Source organism: Ictidomys tridecemlineatus, chromosome 11 (genome assembly GCF_052094955.1).
Source record: "Ictidomys tridecemlineatus isolate mIctTri1 chromosome 11, mIctTri1.hap1, whole genome shotgun sequence".
In the NCBI taxonomy this organism is placed as follows: domain Eukaryota; kingdom Metazoa; phylum Chordata; class Mammalia; order Rodentia; family Sciuridae; genus Ictidomys; species Ictidomys tridecemlineatus.
The window spans coordinates 72,819,602-72,839,798 of NC_135487.1; the positions used below are offsets into that span (position 1 = coordinate 72,819,602).

A 20,197-nucleotide genomic window follows, 5' to 3' on the forward strand; every position below is an offset into this window, starting at 1 on the left:
AAAATCCCTTGAATTTTTAGAGAATGAGCATATTTAGGTGCTGGAAATAAAAGCCAGAGAAAGAGTAAACAGAGTTAATAGTGTAGTTAAGAGCACAGCCTGGAGGACCTGACTGTCTGGATCTTAGTAAAAGCTAAAGTAGATTACTTGCTATTTGACTTTTTCCAAGTTACTTCACCTTCTTAACTTTGTTTATAAAATGAATATGATTAATGATAGCTCATATCTGTCTTATTATCTTGTCTATGTAACATATGTTAATATACCATTCCTTGAAACAATCCAATCTCCAAAGATCCCAGCTCACTCTATACAGATGAGAAAACCAAGCTTTAGAGAAGTTAAACAACTTCTTCATGGTCACACAGTGAGTAAATGGAAAAGTGGATAACAACAGTAATATGTGGTGGTGGTGGAGATGATGATGATGGTAATAGTAGCAATTTTACATAGTTGTTTGCATTAAATGAGTCATTTTACATACATACATTTAGAATAATGCCTACAACATGGTTCAGTGATCAATGAATAGCATTTGTTGTTATTACCATTAGTTCTACCATGTTAACAAGGGAAACCTAATACTAATAGTACCATAAGGTTTTTCATGAAAAAAGGAAAGCAATAGCCAGCTCAAAGTAGAGAACTGAAAGGAAGTCATGGGGTCTGGAAACTAGGAGAGATCTTGTTGAGTGGCTTTGCCAGAGTGGTGAGGGCGAAAGCCAGATGAAGGTGGTAATGACTAAGTGGGTGGTCAAAATGGAGAAAGAAAAAAGAGGTTACTCCTGAAGTGGACATGGGCTGGTAAGAGAGACAGGACCAGGGTTGAGTTAAAAACTATATGAAGGGATTTTGTTTTAGAATGGGCTGACAGATATCTCTGTAGCTTCAGTAGGAAAAATACAGTGGAATACCGAGAGAAGACAATTAATTACTGAAACAAGGTCTCATAACAGGTCTGAAGTGATGAGATGACAGGTAAAAATAGAATGACCCCATGCATGCCAGACAGTCTTACTTTTAACAGATAAAAGGGAACAAAGAGAAAATAAATGCAAAACCCCCAGAAACAGTACAGGGCAATGACAGAGTTGGGCTTTCTGTGAGTATATTTAAGCTAATGAAAACCAATTTTCATGCAATATTTGCCATGATAGTTTGAAGTCCCTTATGTTCTTGAAAGAGAGGTGATACAATTTATGCCAATTATGCATAATTAGTCTGAGCAACAAAATGAAGGCATAATGTAGAATTTGAGAAATTAAGATAGACTTGATGAAAATTTGTACCATTTTAGAAAAATATGTAACTCTGACACTGTTAATCTGCTAATAATTAGGACAGAAGAGGTGAGAAACTGTTTTTAAAATAACAGTCAAAAGGCCAATGCCAATATTTTAACTATAATTCGAACATTTTTGAAAATTGTTATATATGTGTGTGTGTGTGTGTGTGTGTGTATATATATATATATCTCAACTAGTTCAAAAGGCCTGATTCAAATATTTTTGTTTTTTGTATTTATTCTTTGCTAACCACATTCTAAAAATATGAGCTAAATTTTTAAAATCAAAGACTATTTCATATGTTCAAATCATACAATATCAAATCCTTAGCTTTAAGTAACTTACTAACTAAAGTAATGAAGGGAAGGTAAAATTTCCACGATGGACTCAGCCATGTTAAAGAAGAAAAGTTTCAAGCTTAATTGGGAGACCTAGAGCATAGAGAAATGAATCCCAAGGTAACCTAGCTTACCTATTATCTAATGAACTGAGGACACACTAGTTATAGACATTACATGCCCATGACAACTTACCTCTCAAGATGAACATAATGTCGAGAAAGAACATTTTTAACCAAAAACATTGTCTTTGCACTACACTCCGGACCCATCAATTTGGAAAAATACAACTTTGCACGAAGAAAATATCCAACAGGCCACAGCCATTCCTGAAAAAAGATAATTTAAAAGGAAAGGAAAGAAAAAGAACTGTGAATATCTAAAACAATTTGAAAAATAACTGAAAACTCAGAGAAAAATGAAATTCTTATAGGTCCTTCGTGATAATTGAAACCTCTAGCAAGATTGTAGTTGTCATTGTCTAAGGCATTGTCATATATTCCACAGTAAACCATATCACTGCAAAATGATTGGAACTTAAGTTAAATAAAAGAAGCTCAGATATCATAGAAAGCATTAAAAACATTTCAATAGCAATATTAAGAGAAATAATCATGTTATCTTCCAATTCATAGAATAAGCTCAGCATTAAAACATAATTTAACCTTAAATAAGAATATAATGAGTCCAGAGGACTTTAGCAATGTGTTCAGAAATGATTAACAAATGCTGACTAATATAAAAAATATTAAATATTCAGGTATCTTGCCTTCCAGGAGTTAGCTTGACACTAACCACTGGTTTAAAGTCAAATATTTCAAAATGTCTCTAATATATGAATAATAATTGAAATGGCCATATAATAAATTGAATTACTAAGTATTATAGATAAGGTTTTACTGGTTATAGATTATAAAGGTTGTTTTTGAAACTTCTCCATGAAGTTATTTTAAAATCATATTTGGTATATCATCAGACTACAAATAGCAATTCAACATACATTCTGATAGTATGTAGAATTTATAACATATTTATGCAGCAAACAATATTACAGAATTATTGCAACAGATAATACAAGGGCTATGTATACTTGATTTAATTTAAATACAAAGGTGTTTTAAGTAAGATAGATGTAGCCACAAAAATAAACTTTGTGTTTTAGTTTTGATCAGTGCTACTTAACTACTCTGAAAATATGAGAGTCTCAGAATGTAGTTAAGAAAAAACATATAAAATTTTGCATCTCCTGAAGGAAATGAGTACATAGTAAAGTAGGAAAATTCTACCAAGGTGAGGTTCTGTCATCAATTCATACAGAAAGCAAGTTGATAACAACTCTCAAGTTTTAAAGAAAAATCATAAAGGACAAAGAGAAGGGTTATTAGAAACTCAAGAATAAAAAACAAAGTTGGAAAGCACAAGAAATACATGATGGCATAAACCCACAACTGTAAAATAAAAATGAAATCATTTATGGATATAAGTAAAAAGAGGAGTAGTATAATTACAAAGAAAGGATGGAGAAGACTAATATTGAGAACAGAATTAAATCCTCACCTGTCATCACTATATGTGAATAATAGCTAATACTTAAAATATCATAAAACAGCAACATATATTTTTTTTTAGAAATGTAGAAACAGCTATTAGTAGGAACAATATAGAAAATAATGACCACCTTTCAGGTGTAGAATTGAGGTGAAGAAAGGAAGCAAGGGAATGATTTTTTTTTCTTTTTGTGGTGCTGGGGATTGACCCCATGTAATTAATGTTTTGCATAAATTCTCTTAGGTATATGCCCATATGGTCCAAATTGTACAAAAATGCACAGATACATCAGATGATAATGATGCTTACTTCTAGATAAAGGGGTTTAAAGTAATTTCATGTTTTTCTTTATATATCTGTAACTTCTAATGTTTATAATAATCATTTACCACCTTTATGATCAGAAAAATGCACATCAGAAAATATTCATGACATTAGTTTAAAAACTAAAACTATAACTGATTATTGAATACAGAATAAGACAGAGGCATTCTGAGTATTGATGCTTAATGAAAGTACAGATGACGCTTTTAAAAACTCAGTCTGAATGAAATTTTGGAGATGTTATCGATAAGAAAAATTAATAGCTGGTGTTAATATATTTGGATTAAATATAATACTAACAACATTCATAATATTAGATTCCAACTTACTCTGGATCTAAAGTTTTCATGTCAAGGGGACCAAGTAATTTTTTTTCTGCAATCTCCAATGCTCTCCATGCTTTTTCTGTAGTAAACAGCTCAGGGGCCTAATGAATGTCAAAAACAAACATACAACTTTTTCACATCACAGAAGAATTACTTTCTACCTACATATACAAATCATCATCTTGAAAAAGAATGAATATATTTAAAAAATACAGTGTGGGCAGAATTTAAGAGTAGATGCCTAACCAGATTTATTTCCATGAGGCTAACTTGGAAGCATTGTTCTAGGCCTTAGAAGTTATGTGTAGGTATTCTTCAAAAATGTACTAGATCAATAGGAAGTTGCCATAGTTATTAGAAATATAGAACTCACTTCAACTCATGTAATTGATTCTTTATAATATTTACAAGAGTTTCCTTTAAGGTATATCTGAACCCACTTTCTGCTTCTAGGATCATAATAAAATGTAGAATAGTGTAAAGTTACTTGAGATACAGAGAAGAAGGAGAGGAGAATCTGCATTAATTTTGGTGGCTGACCTACAGTTAATGTTAATGATTAATAAAATCATATGCACATTGAACCAAAGCTGTCTGGTGTGCCTGTGTGTTTTTCATTCTACTAAAATTTATAATACCATGTTTAGTTATGTTTTTGACAAAATGGAAACAGCTAGGCAGGCATGGACAAACACAAACCACTATTTTATTGCCCTCATAGTTTAGGCAGAATTTAGAAAGGAGAGACTCTAGAATCCTTGGCTATACATAATTTATTAATTAAGCTATTCCTAGTAATTCACTACTCCAGAACTTCCCATCTAGCATGCTGAGGCACTGGTTGTGGCACAGATGACTGGAAATACAGACATCTTTAGCTTTCAGGACAACTGGGTGGGTGAGGGACTCATTGAAACAGCTGGATTTGGCATAAACAGCAAAATCTAAGCACAGTGTCTTGCACAAATATAATTTTCTAAATGTACTCAGGATGTGAAAAATACATCAAGAAAACACTTCATTGATCATCTTCCATTGTTTTCTATTTTTTGATACTGATTGGTAAATGTTAAAGGTGATAAGCAGACCTTTTTAATTATAAAAGACTATATAAAACTAGTAAGCAATATCCTTTTCTGCAGTTCAATGAAAACAGTAAAAAATAAAAAATAAATTAAGTAAATTCTATTACAATTTGGACAGTAACAAACACTTCACTTACCACCACCATTGCTATAGTAAAATTAGGCCTTAGCTGGTAGTCACACCAAGGACTTGAAGCTCCATAACTGTCTTTGTATATGCCACGTTTGTGAACTAGATTTGGATGCTTCTCATTAGAATCAAAAGGATCTTCTGAAACATGAAACAGTTTTTCAAAGTTGTCTTGTATTTTTCTGTTCCATTCTTCATATGAGACTTTACAACTTTCCCTGGAAAATGATGAAAAGACATGGCAGTTTCAGACATTTAAAGCAATTCAAACCTCTAATAAAAGCCAAAAAGTCGTATTTAGTATACTTATTACATTTTATCTACTAGGGAGAAATAAATTGTCCACTTTTTGAAAATGTAGCTACCCTAAATTGAGATGTGATTTAAAACATTTACTGGATTTCAAAAACTCAGTACTTCCCAAAATATAAAATAGCTCAGGAATAATTTTATATTGACTACATACTGAATAATATTTCACACACATTATCTTAAATGAAACATAATTAATTTCATCCATTTCTTTTTACTTTTAACAAATGAATTAGACAATTTTAAATTATTTATGTGGCTCAAATAACATTTCAATGGGACAGAATTTTCTCAAAAAAGATGTAAAGATTTCAAAATTGTTCATGAAAATAGAACCTGTTCACAGTCACACTAAGATAAAAGAAAAGCACAATAAGGCAGTAACTATGTTGTTTTTCTTACCTCAGTTTAAACTGCTATCAAAAATATGGTTAGTAACTAGATTTGCTACAATTTCCATAGAGTAGATTAATGATTTTTCTTTCTTCTTGAAATTTATGGTTTTCTAATATTAGCTAACTGCATCAAATGATAAGTACATAGTTAAAAATACAGATGACAGTATTAGAAGTTTCTTTGTAAATAAAAGGAACAGCTTACCATGTCTTTTTAACTCTAACTTCATGATAGGGAAAAATATTTTTTTGGATAATTCCAGCAACCAACGAATGCAGACTTACACAAGCCTACAATTTCCACAGCAGACCCATCTCTAAAATTAAAAATAAATTCTATTCTCTAAGTAGGATTTGTTTATGCACTATTTTAAGAAGGTATCTGATAAACAATTCTGATAAATAGTATAACCATTTCATTATAAAAGCAACTATCTAGTAAGAAATCCTCACTTTATAAGGAATATATAATTTTGCTGGGGACTGAAACCAGGCCTCACCCAAATTAGAGAAGTGTTCTACCAGGAAGCTACACCCCTCAGTCCAGTAGCAACTATTTAAAAATTATTTTTTAGATAATTCCGACTGAAGATAAAATTTGAAGAAAAGAGCTTCTCAGCTTAATATAGTACAAGAAGCTATTTGTTGATAGCTTCTGAAATAAAAAAAGAAAAATGACAAATTCTGGGACAAAAGTTTAAAGAATTACGAAGAAAAAGATTCCCTTTTTATGAAGTGAAAAGACTTCATAAAAGACAGAACAACTGATGGTTGCTCATATTTACAAAAGATATGCACAATGAAATATTAACCATTGGGATAACAGATCATAAGACTTGATTTTGAAGTACTTGCAGAGGCTAAAATCTTGATAATTTCTAAAAAAAAAGAACAGAGAGCTTTGTAATATAACATATATCAAAAGGAACATATCTGCATGACAAGGAGAAAGAAAGGATGAGTCAGAAAATAGAAGAGAGGAAGAGAGGCAGATTTTTATGATTTACTATGAAGAATACTTCATTAATAGAGTAAAAGATTCGACAAGTATGTGTTTTTAAAAACTAAAATGGTAAATTAAAAGGGCATAATTAGGGAATGGGGTTGTGGCTCAAGTGGTAGAGCGCTCACCTAGCATGCCCGAGGCACTGGGTTCGATCCTCTGCATGACATAAAAATTTAAAAAAAAAAAAAAAGGTAATGTATCCATCTACAACTAAGATATATATATTTAAAAACTATTTTTTCAAAAAAGGGCATAATTACAAAAGCATTTTAAAATAAACACTACCTTGGAGTGGCTGGGATTCCTCTGTTTCTAGCTCTGTCACTTTCTCCCATTTTATCCATCCATGTGCCACAATTTAAGCAATTTCCTCCATAAATAAATCCTGTTTTGTCATCAACCCCTGCAGTTATATTAAAACCGAAAAAACCCAAAACATATATAAAACAAATGTTCTATAACTGGTACACATTATACATAGCAAAGGAAAATTAATATTTTATTTAAAATACTTATACAATTTATAGGAATATAATAAACCAGGCCAACTATTCTGAAGATCAACTTGGTAATATCTTAAAAATTAGAGACGTAAAATTGAACAGTAATTACATTTCTTTCTAAATATACTCTAGGGAATCCTTACTTCTGTGTACATGGAAATGCTTATAAGAATATTCATCATTACATTGCTTTTATCAGCAAAAAAATAAGCCACTCAGTAGAGGAATGATTAAATGCTGTTTATATATGGGGAAACACCCTGTATCATTTAAAATTAAAGAAGTAGATTTATGTGAACAAAAATACCAAAGACAAAATGATTGAGTAAACAAGTCATAAAAGGAGATATATAGTCAAACCTTTTTCTGTAAAAGCTTAAAACAGATAATACTAATGTATACAACTATTCATGTCTATCTGGTCTATATGAAACTCATGAAATTATACACATATTTGTGTATAATTTTAAAATACATCAAATATTTACACAGTGTATATGTTATAGTACACTGAATATATACAACACAACATAGATCACATGTAATTTGCATATTCTTGAATACACACAAAAGTCCAAAGCATTAAAAATATACATGGAAATAGTGAACCCTGATTATAAGATAGTCATTAATTCTAGAGAGGAAAGGAAGAAAAGGAGAAATTAAGCTTTGGATATACCTGATATGGTTTATTTCTTTTCAAACAAAAACAGAAAGATCTGAAGAAAATATAACCAAATGTTAATATCTGCTTAATTTGAGTACTAAGTTTGAGGTAGAATTTATACCACTATCTGTAAGTTGAAATGAAAAATGAAATTAATTCAAAGATATCACAAAATATGTTCTTTAAATATAAAATCTATTTCTATTGATTTACTGAAGGATAAAAGAACTATAAGTGATTGTTAGCAGCTAACTTCAGTTAGCAGGGTTAGTATTTGAATGTTACTTGCTAGAAATAATAAACTAATGATTTTAAATTAATATATAAAATGTAATTTTGAACATACAATATTTGCCAATGAGTTTAGTGAGTTACCTAGAAACTCAAAGGTTCATTACGTTATGTTAAAAATGGTGCCATTATATTAATAGTAACATATTAATATATTTTAAATATAATATTATATTTTAAAATCATAAATTATAAAACCATAATCATATTTTAAAATCAAAAGACATATTTCCTTCTAATATTTTTATACAGTAATATTTTTATAAATGGCTTATATCCAAATATTTTTTATTTACTAGATTTCACATTTGTGTGTCACAGGTATAATTTTGTAATTTTTTCATTCTGGTCAATGTAAATATTTTATGTTAATTGTAAAGGCTGTTTCTTCCTTTTATATAATTATAAATGATGGTATGATCAATATCATCATATAATATGACTTTTTTGTGTGTTTTAAATTATTTCATAGGCTAGATACCTAGGAGCAGATTAAATTAATAAAAACATAAATATTTTATATCTCTTTTTTATTTATATATGACAGCGGAATGCATTACAATTCTTATTACATATATACAGCACAATTTTTCATATCTCTGCTTGTATACACAGCATATTCACACCAATTCATATCTTCATACATGTACTTTGTATAATAATGATCATCACATTCCACCATTTTTAATAACCTATGCCCCCTCCCTTCCCTTCCAACCCTCTGCCCTATCTAGAGTCGGATAGGGAACGGGAGCATGGGAGAAATATTTTATATCTTAATAAATATATTTGTGAATTTTCTTTCTTTCTTTCTTTTTGGAGAAAGGGTCTCACTAAGTTACATAAGGCCTTACTAATTTGTTGAGGCTGGCTTTCAACTGGCAATCCTCCTGCTTTAGTCTCTCAAGCCATGGGATTACAAGCATGCGTCACCATGCCTGATTGTAAATTATCTTAAAAAAGGAATGCCATCACAAATTGGTGTGAATATACTTAGTATACAACCAGAGATATGAAAAATTGTGCTCTATATGTTTACTAAGAATTGTAATGCATTCCACTGTCACATATAAATTAAAAAAAATAAAATAAAAAAGGAATGCCATCAGTAGTATATAAATACTTCTCAAAACTAAACATTTTTGGTTTTGTTTGAATGGATCCCTCCCCACAAATTTAAAAGTTGTAATCCTGGCCTCCAGTGTATCTGAATGTGACTTTATTTAGAAACTGAACATCACAAAGGTAATCAAGTTACAATGGTCATTAGGGTGGACCCTAATCCAATCTGACTGGTATTTTTATAAGAGGAGATTTGGGCACATATATACCCAAAGGGAAGATGATGTGAACTATAGGAAGAATGCCATGTGAACATGAAGATCCCATACTAAATAAAGAGAGAGGCTTGGAACAGATTTTCCCTCACAGCCTTTTTGAAAGTTGCCTTTTCTCTTCACCCTTGAATAGATCCAGGATTTGATGAAACTCATGAAAGTGGGTGGCAACTGTTTTGCCCCTTCTCTTTTCTAGGGTGCACTCTACATGTGACTATGATTTCCAAGGAAATTTGTTTGCTATTTGCTGGGGTTTTTTTTGGGGGGGAGGGGAATTAATTTCTAACTTCTTCCACTGATAAATAAACCACATGGATTGAGTTTGTAATTAAAAAACATTTTTTTTCCTGTCAGTCATTTTCTTATATACTTAGCACAGATTTGCAATTCAAAAATGTATGGCCTTCTTGGAACTCAGCTGTAGACTTGGCACATAGTGGTGTGGTGCCAGAAGACAGATGCCTACAGAACGACTGGCATCCTTTCAGGTTTGAGAATGTAGGCCTGCTTCATTAAGAAGCCACGGATGTGGAGAGAATACTTACCAACAAGGGGAACAGCCAGGGGAAGTCCTTTATTTCTGTTTGGCACATAAAGACCCTCTATCCCACTGAGATTCTCTCATGAAAATCATGGAAACAGTCTGAAAGAGAATCTCTGTAAGTTTTAAGAGGGTTTTTTTTTTTTTTCCTTCCAGCTTACTTTGGTTGTAATTTCTAGTTTTGAAAAATGTTAGATGGAAAATTTCATTTTAGAAATTTTGGAATTCTGATACACATACAACATGGTTGAACGGTAAAAAAAATTATGCTCAATGAAATAAGCCAGAAACAAAGGGCAAATGTATTATTATTTCAATTATATGAGGTACACAGATGCCATGATTTAGATGTGCTGGAAGCTTTAAGAGGTGTGCCCTGATGAAGGTGCTTGAGTCACTGGAGACATTACCTTTGGAAAAGATCAATGACAGCCTTTCAGAGTGGGTTAGGTTCCAAAGAATATTATGATCGTGACCCCTAAATCTCTGCCTTTCTTTCTTGTCATGAGATCTCACCCACACATAATCTCTCCCACTATGAGGTTATCTGGCATGATGTGATAGGGTCCTCACCAGAGGCCAAACTCAACAGGGATGCTTCAGCTTATACTTTCAGCCTCCAAACCTTTGAGCTAAACAAATCTTTTTCTTTATAAAGTGGCCTGCCTCAGGGATTTTGTTATGGCAACAGACACTGGACAAATACATACAAATAGTTAAATACATAGACACAGAAAGTAGAATAGCAATTTTTAGGAGCTGGGGAATGAGTACTTATTGTTTACTGGGTAGTTTCTGCTTGGGATGACAAAAAAGTTCTGGAGATGGATAGTGATGATGGCTACACAACAATGTGAATGTAGTTAAAGCCACTGAACTGCACACTTACAAATGGCTAAACTGGGACATTTTATAATAAAAATTTTAAAACAATATTTTTAAAATGCTTAACAGTCAAAAAACCAGCAATCCAAATAGAAATAAGTGAAAGACACAATTAGGGAAGATGAATGGCAAATAAGTACATGAAAAGATGTTTAACATTAGAGAAATGCAAATATTGTATAACAGTCTACACAACCATTAGCACTTCTTTGAAAACAAAACAAAACAAAACAAAACTCCATAACAACAAATAGTGATTCAGTGTAGATGAAAATCAATCAGAATGGTACAACCATTCTGGAACATTGTTTGGCAATTTCTTTATAAAATAAAACAGGCACTCATTATATGACTGATTCATATCCTTGGGCATTCCCTGAGAAATGAAACATATGTGTCATATAAAAATCTACATATGAAATATTCATATTAGTTGTATTAGTAAAAAAATGGAAGTACCTAAATGTCCTTCAGTGGATGAATGGTTAAATAAATTCTGACATCCCTAAGAGGGAATACTATTCAGCAACAAAAAGGAATAAACTACCAATGCATGCAACCGCTTGGATGGATCTCGGGGGCATTATGATTAATGAATAAAACCACTCAAAAGGTTATATGCAGTATAATTCAATTTACATAACATTCCCAACATAATAAAATCATATATAGAGAGAACTGATTAGCAGTTGTTAGAGTTCAAGTGTGGCAGTAGAGTGGGTAGGTGTTAACTAGAAAGGCAAACAGACACAAAGACCTTTGTGGTGATGGATTAATTCTATATCTTGATTGTGGAAGTGGTTACATGAACTTATACATGGAGTCACATTTCACAGAGCTACATGCACACATATATGCAAGTGTGAGCATATATGCACAAACACACAGACACACAGATGAGAAAATGTAAAAACTAGAAACCAAATCAGGTTTAGTTAACAGTTAATAGGCTAGTTAACAGTATCACACTAATGTCAATTTCCTAATGGTACCATACTTCAGTGATATAAGACATCCCCATTGGGAAAAGCTGAGGGAAACTGGGAGAATGGTTCATGGTTCTCCATGTATTACTTTTTTGCAAACTTTTATGAATCTCAAATTCTCTCTAAACTATAAAGTTAAAAAATTGATACGCATGGCATTTGCTATTAGATGTATAGAACTGGAGAACAGCATCTCAGTGAAATAAGACAGATCCAGAAAGTCAAGAGTATACTGTTTTCTTTCATATGCAGAAGCCAGAAACAAGGAAAAAAGAAAAGGGTACAGATCCCATGAAAATTGAAGGGAGATCAGTGGAGCAGAGGGGGAGGGAGACAGGATGGGAGAGTAACAGTAGAATACAACTGACCAAATTATGATTTTCACCTTTATCTGTATCTATAAATCACCAATTAAAACTATATAAATAAATAAATAAACAGTAGAGTAGAGGAAAGAGAATATGGCGGCATGAACATGGGTGGAGGGAATAGGGGAAGAAAAGAAGTAGTACTAGGGACTGAAGTGGAACAAATGGTTGTGTGACTGTCTCAAAATGAACCCAAAATTATATATAACTATCATGCACTAACAAAATATTAAAATGACATATCAATAAAATAATACATGTTTTATAAAAATAAATATACAATAAATGCATTAGAATGATTCCCTAATAGAAATGGGGGAAAAATGAAACAATCAGCCTTGGCTGGTAATGATTGTGTACCATAAAATAAGGAAGAAGAAGTTAAAAGTTTATCAATTTTAACTTGATATACATATATCCTTTTTGTAAAAAAACTGTTTTATAGGAGCCTAAGCCAAAGAGAGAGAACAGGGAAAAAATTGTAGTTTGCCACTTAGTAGCTCTTTAGCTCTGGGCAGGCTACTCTTCAGTTTTCTCATTTAGTAAAAATGAAAACAAAATAACTTGTTCCAAATGTTCTTGGGAGTATTAAATTGGAACAACATAGCTTAAGTAATTAGCACAATGCCTACCAGATAATGACTCAATTCATGGCAATTCATATTGATATTATTGGGACTGAGGATGTGGCTCAAGCGGAGGCGCGCTCGCCTGGCATGCACGGGGCGCTGGGTTCGATCCTCAGCACCACAAAAAATAAAAATAAAGATGTTATGTCCACCAAAAACTAAAAAATAAATATTAAAAAATTCTCTCTCTCTTTAAAAAAATATTGATGTTATCATTATAAATTGTAACTATCAATATTACTGTTTATATTGGCTGACTAGAATGATATGAAATTTCATATTTCCTCTAAAAACTAAAATCTAGGTGAGATCACAAACAGTGTTATCTTTCTCACTGTTACATCCTAAGGTTTTTCACCCATTACTGCAAAGTGAGAGAATGATTACAAGGTTTAATTTCTCTGCATCAGTGAGTATTCACTATGGAGTTAAAATTCCATATCTTTGTTCTTCATGTTTTGATCTATCTATGGTCCAGCATTCCTTTCTCGGAACTGTCTGCCTTGCATGTGTCTTTGCATGGCTTCCTGTATTACTTCAAACAATGGCTGATCCTGTTTGAAACAGAATGGATGTGACCTCTATTAGAAACTACATACTGATCTTCTCCTAACTCCCACAACTTAAGTAATATGAAAACACATACTTTTCTTTGGAGGGAGAAATAAGGATTGGACTAGGCCCAGGGAGAAACAGCAGCTCCCACTACACAAAATAGTACAATCTGTCATATGAATATTTAACATTATTAGTTTTAACTATTCAGGCCTGTGACAAAATAATTTGTAATTCTGCAGATAGGTGAAATGATGAGCTTGAATAGTTTCTATCAGAACAATAAACAATAATGAGTTTAGCTTGTCACTTAGCACCTAAATATTCTTACTCTTCTGCACATATAGGTAATAGTGATTAAATTATGTGCAAAAGTGGTACTCTCAGACATGGGAATCTATGATGACTTCAGAAAATATCCCAGTGAATGTAAAGAGTCCACAGATAATTTTCTTTGTCCATATTAATAATAAAGTAATACTTAGGATGACATATAGGGAGATATATAATTGTATTTTTTAAAAATAAGGTGAAGCATATGAACTAAAAGTGAAATTTAGAGTCCTTGTATATTTGATTATACTTTATACTTTATTTTTTAAAAAACCTGTAAATAAATCTGAATCTATCATATAAAAATTCTTGATATAGTTATAAAATGTATGAAGCACATAAAAATACTGTGCAATTTTTACCAAATTTTGAGAAAATAAATAGATCTAAAATAAATACCTACTTGATAACATTAACCCATGTAGGACAATGGAACGTAGATAAAGAATTATTTTTTGACAAATGTCTTTTGAGTACTTCATGATAAATATAAACATCATGGGGACACAAACATGCTAGCCCTGAAGCAGTTTTCACTACCCCTGAAGTCTTATACTGAACACATGATAACAAAAGCAGATCGGAAGTGACAAAAACGTAGTATTATTGTACATTCCCTATTGGGGAAAAACACTCAAAAATGTTTATCAGTTCAACATCGTTCATAAGATAGACTCTGAACTACCTGGATTGGTTGCCAAGGCCTTCTACACCTGATTCACCCTTTCCATATTCTCTCACTACCCTCAGGTGTTTTACACAGAAATTGAAACTAGGCTGAGCAGTATGTCCTAAACTGTGCTTCAACTCAATATGCTTCACTGTTCCTTTCATCTTTCAAGTCTTCCCATACTCAATTTTAAAAATTGGTATTTAAAATTTAAAAATAGTATTCTACTATCACACACCAAATGAGATGTAAGATTTGGTGTATCTCATTTGTAAGATGGAGTTGTGTTCTGGAAAGATCATAAAATTAAGAAATAATATGGCTGAGGTCTAAATCCTAGCTTTGTCAACCTGTATGATCTTGGAAAAAGTCACTTAAAAACATCTAGACTTTAATGCTTCTTAACTAAAACATTCAGAAATTTTATTAATTCTATGTTTCAGTTTAATGTTTATCCAGTAATAGTATAATAGGAAAGTTTTGTTTTCTAAAATACAAAACGGTCCCTATGCACATGACATTCCCAATTAATAAAAGGTGAGAGTTCTAGCAATCTTGACCCTCCAGAAAAATGTCATACACATGAAAACTGAATAAAAAGATTTCTGATCCATGAATACCTCTACAAAGGGAGGAAGGAAAACCACCTCTGTGGTATAGGTAGTCAAAATAGTTGTTCCATTTCACATTTCCTAACCAGACTTCTAGTTGGTGATTGCTACCTAGATGATGTGAATACAGTTTCTCCTACCCATCTTTCCCTCTCCATCCCAAGGTTAAGATTCAGGGGATCTGCCATAGGCACAAAGAATAGGCATTTTTAACAAGTTCTCACATGATGGTGTTAGTACTGGTTTGTGGAACATTCTGAATCACACTGCTGCAGAACTTTCTTTTCAACCTCCAATAAATTCATTTATATTATTGTTTCACATAAGAAAAGATCATTTTGAATCTGGAAACTGGAGCTTACAAGCTTGCAACAAACAGAAGGAAAGCTTCTATCCTTTTTTTTTTTTTCTGTAAGACTCAACAAGCCAGCAGTAACTTCATTCATTATAAAAGACATAAAATGATCAAAAATTTTATCTTATAAAAATAAACTTACAAATTTTGAACATAAAAACCTAACCTATAATATGAATGAGTAGAACTTGGTAAATTCAAAGAGTTTTCCCTCCTTTAATTTTTTCTTATATTTTTCAATGAACATTTATAAAAATACCATTGAAAAATTATGGAAAACATACTTCTCAAATGTTGAGATTAGATGGATCAGAAGAAAGGTTTGAAGAACATACAGAAAATATTAAGACATAAACTTACACTGCAACTTTTTAGATGATCTCTTACCTGGCTTCTAAATATCCTTCAGTAACCAGCAGTAAAACTTTAAAACCAGCAGTAAAACTTTAAGTGCAATAAAAGTATCCCTTCCCCAGCAGCGGAAAAGACCAGAAGAAAAAATGAGGTAGGCCTAACAGAAAAGATAAATATATGTAAATATAATAAACTGTATTATCACACAATCGTTACTCTAAGCATGAGGTAGAAGAGTAAGTTACAATGTCTGCAAACTCTCTAAAATTATCTGCAAAATGTATGCCTGGTATGTCAACTTTTATGGAATGAAATTTATATATATATATATATATATATATATATATATATATATATATATATATATATATATAATACATACATACACATACATACATATATAACCACTGAGCCAAATTTCCAGGCTTTTTTATTAATTTTGTGACAGGGTCTCACTACATTCCTTAGGGTCAGCATGCCTTAATTTCTGAGGCTAGCTTTAAACTCATGATCCTCCTGCCTCCAACTCCTGAGTCAGTAGGATTATAGGCATGTGCCACCACCCCCAGAGCAATTCTTCTTCTTTTTAAAAAATATTTAGTTTTTAGTTGTAGTTGGACACATACCTTTATTTTATTGATTTATATGTATTGCTAAGGATCAAACCCAGGGTCCTGCACATGCCAGGCAAGTGCTCTACTGCTGAGCCACAACCCCAGCCCCAATTCTATATTCTTATCAGGTTTTTTGATTGTTTGTTGGAGATAGGCTCTTTCTATGTTGCGCAGGCATTCTCCAGTTTCAGCTTCTGATGCTCGGAATATAGTGTGTACCACCGCATTTGATTTACCAGATTTTTAAAAGACCCAAAGGAGATAAGAAAACAGTGCTAGATTTTTTTCTTTTTTTTTGAGGTTCTGGGGATAGTACCCAGGGACTCCTGTATGCTATGCCAGCACTTTACCACTGAGTTATATCCTCTGCCCCAAGAACAAATGCTAGACAATTGATTTTAAGATTGTTAGACAACTGATTTCAAGATATCTTTAAAAAGACAAAAACCTTTATTTTAATAAATTAAAAGCAAGAAATCAAATATTTAACATATAAAGTAATATAATATGATACTAAGTACATGCTTTAAAGATTCTACTGTGTCTTTACGGATAATAAATAAATTTAAACATGAAATGATTACGTGAATGATAACCAACTAAATATGTATATTACTCTATTATTCTGGAGTCAAACATATTACCAAATTTCCTATTAATTTAAAATAAATTAATACTGTTACACTTTGTATACAATAAATAAATATAATGTTTGTCAATTGAAAATAAATATATTTTGGCTGGGTGTGGTGGCACAAGACTGTAATCCCAACAATCTGTAATGCTGAAGCATGAAATTCATGAGTTTGAGGCCAGTCTCAACAATTTAGCAAAGCCCTAAGCAACTTAATGAGATCCTGGCTCAAAATAAATAAATAAATAAATAAAATAAAAAAGGTCTAGGATGAAGCTCAGTTACAAAGTACCCCTAGTTTCAACCTTCAGTACCTGCCCCCTCAAAAAAGGAAAAGTAAAAATAAATGAATTTTTAAAAAGTGTTATACTTTCATAAAAATTTTTTGCAGATGAAAACGGGATTTTGTATGCTAAATAATGAACATTCCTGGTAATTACAACTTTTATGTGTAAGATAAAAATAGGCTATGTAATAGGAAAAATTCTAAAATTTTACTTTTAAACTGATTTGAGTTTCTTTATTTTTTTTTTCCCTGTGATTCAGGGGATTGAAGAAAGTTCCTTGTACATGTTAGGCAAGTGCTCTACCGCTGATTTACATTTCCAGTCCAGTTGGTTTTTTATAAAACATTTGAAGAAATATGATTCTTAGCTGTTATTTGTACTAAAAAAAAAAATAGTCAAAAAATGGTGAAGCAGCCAGGTACAGTGGCACAGACTTATAATCCCAGAAATTCAGGAGATAGAGGCAGAAGGATCACAAGTTCAAAGCCAGCAGGCCCTAAGCAATTTAGTGAGACCCGGTCTCAAAGTAAAAATTAAAAAAGGGTGGAGATGTGGCTCAGTGGTTAAGCACCCTAGGTTCAATCCCCAGTGCCAAAGGGAACCCCCCGTAAAAAAAGAGAGAGAGAAAGAAAAAGAGGAAGAAGAAAAAGAGAAATATTGGAACAAAGGGCAACATTAGACTTTTTTTCTACGCTATCTCCAAAATGATAGTACAGAGTTTCCCTAAACACACTGTGTTTTTTTAAATATGTTTTTTAGTTGTCAATGGACTTTGTTTATGTATATGCATAACTGAGAATTGAACCCAGTTCCTCACTCTTACTAGGCACAATCCCAACCCACACTGTGTATTTTTAAATAATGGTTGATATACATGATTGATGGCTATAAACTTTGATGATGATGACAATGACAGCAGCTAACATATAGGTAGCAGTCTGTGTCAGACAGCATACCTATAGTTTAACCCATTCAACATTTTGTATGAAACCTAGATAGAGAGATTCAAAGGTGACTTTAAATTTGTATATCCTAAAATACATACAGTCTGTCTTTGTTAAAAAGGAAAGGCTATAAAATCTGTATCACTAATATGTGGAAATATTTATATTAACTTTTTAAATTTGTTCTTTTTAGATATACATGAGAGTAGAGTATATTTGGACATATTATATATACAGGGAATATACTTCCCATTTTTGTGGTTGTACATGATGTGGAGTTACACTGGTCACGTGTTCATAATGTACACAGGAAAGTTACTGCCCAGTTCATTCTACAGGCTTCCTATTACCATCTCTGCTTCTGTTCACTCCCCTTTGAATAATCCAACAAACAAACATCTATTCTTCCCTCCCCACACACCCATATTAACCTTTTCATCTCTGAGAGTATATAACTTATAGATCATATATCTTTGGAATAATTTCTGTTTTGTCAATTATTATAAAAGTTTATAATTATAACATGTTTTACAATACTATCACCAAAGAAATGAATTCCCAGCCATTTTAAAATGAACTTCCAAAAAACCTACCTGCAAATCTGAGTTTATTCTATTTTTGCCAGTAAGCACTAGGCAAAACATTCCATGCTAGAAGAAAATACCAGAATTTCTATTTACTTACTATACTATACTTGGATGTAAGTGTATCAGGTACCATTAACATATATTGGTATACAATTTATAAATAAATGCATGTATTAGGGGTATTTAACAGCAACAGCATACAATCAAAAGACTGAGATTTATTTGATGTAATAGGCTTCTATGAAATAGGCTAAAACCTAAAATTCTTCATATCAGCATGTTTTTTCCCCACAATGGCTCAGTTCAGTTTCATGAGTATTTGCATGGATTCATTGGGAAATGACAGGTACTAGAAGATCAAACAGTCAAGTGAAAATATGAAACAATTATGGAACTAAACCAGAGTTTTAATTTCATTCTTTAATAAAATTGTTTTTTTTTTTATTTTTGTGATGATAGGGATTGATCCTAGGGCCTCACATATATTTGGCAAGTACTCTACCCCTGAGCTACATCTCCACTCCCAAAAAAGAGTTGTATGATTTTTTTATGATCATTCTAAATGAAAAGGTAATTTTTATTGTACTTGTTGGGTACCATGAAGCCTTTTCATTTGATCTGAGCAGATACAAATTTAAAGAAATTTAAATTTAACAGAGGGAGCCATGAATATATAATACTTTCTACAATTTCACATATTTCAGGTTAGTTTTGAGAATTCTCAATCTCAGTGACCTCAAGTATTAAATATTTTCCAGAAATATGATGGAAATTTATTTATTTAAAAAGAAGCCTGTTCTTTATCCTATTTTGCTTACTCATATTTGTTATTTGATTGAATTTTTTAATCTACTTTCAGGAACAGATGCCAATAAGCATGGCTGGAAGTATTTTATGTCCAATTGACAGTATCTAGATGCATAATAATATTAATTTCTTAAAAGTTTTATTACTTGTGGCTGGGGCTATGGCTCAGGGTTAGTGCACTTGCCTGGCATGTGTGAGGCACTGGGTTAGATTCTCAGCACCACATATAAATAAATAAAATAAAGGTCTATCAACAACTGAAAAAATATTTTAAAAAAATTTATTAGATGTTGATAGACCTTAAATTTATTCATTTATTTATATGCAGTGCTGATAATTGAATCCAGTGCCTCACAGATGCTAGGCAAGCATTCCACCACTGAACTACAACCCCAATCCCCATATAATAATTATTTAAAATCAGTTTTGTGTTTTGTAACTTATAGGACACCTTTAAATGATCTTTAGATAAGTTTATTTTAAAAACTG

At 31.9% G+C, this 20,197-nt stretch overlaps 1 pseudogene across 1 annotated transcript in view; it reads right to left on the minus strand.

The window, feature by feature from the left end:
* Nucleotides 1-6,067: 6,067 nt before the first annotated feature.
* The window catches only part of LOC120890860 (glycogen debranching enzyme-like), a 50,566-nt pseudogene continuing 36,436 nt past the window's right edge, over nucleotides 6,068-20,197 (minus strand). Inside the window, exons 23-26 of the transcript XR_013427893.1 lie at nucleotides 15,869-15,992; nucleotides 10,094-10,191; nucleotides 7,036-7,153; nucleotides 6,068-6,906 (exon numbers count right to left, since the gene is read on the minus strand). The product of XR_013427893.1 is annotated as a glycogen debranching enzyme-like (transcript). The remainder of the gene's footprint in view (nucleotides 6,907-7,035; nucleotides 7,154-10,093; nucleotides 10,192-15,868; nucleotides 15,993-20,197) is intronic.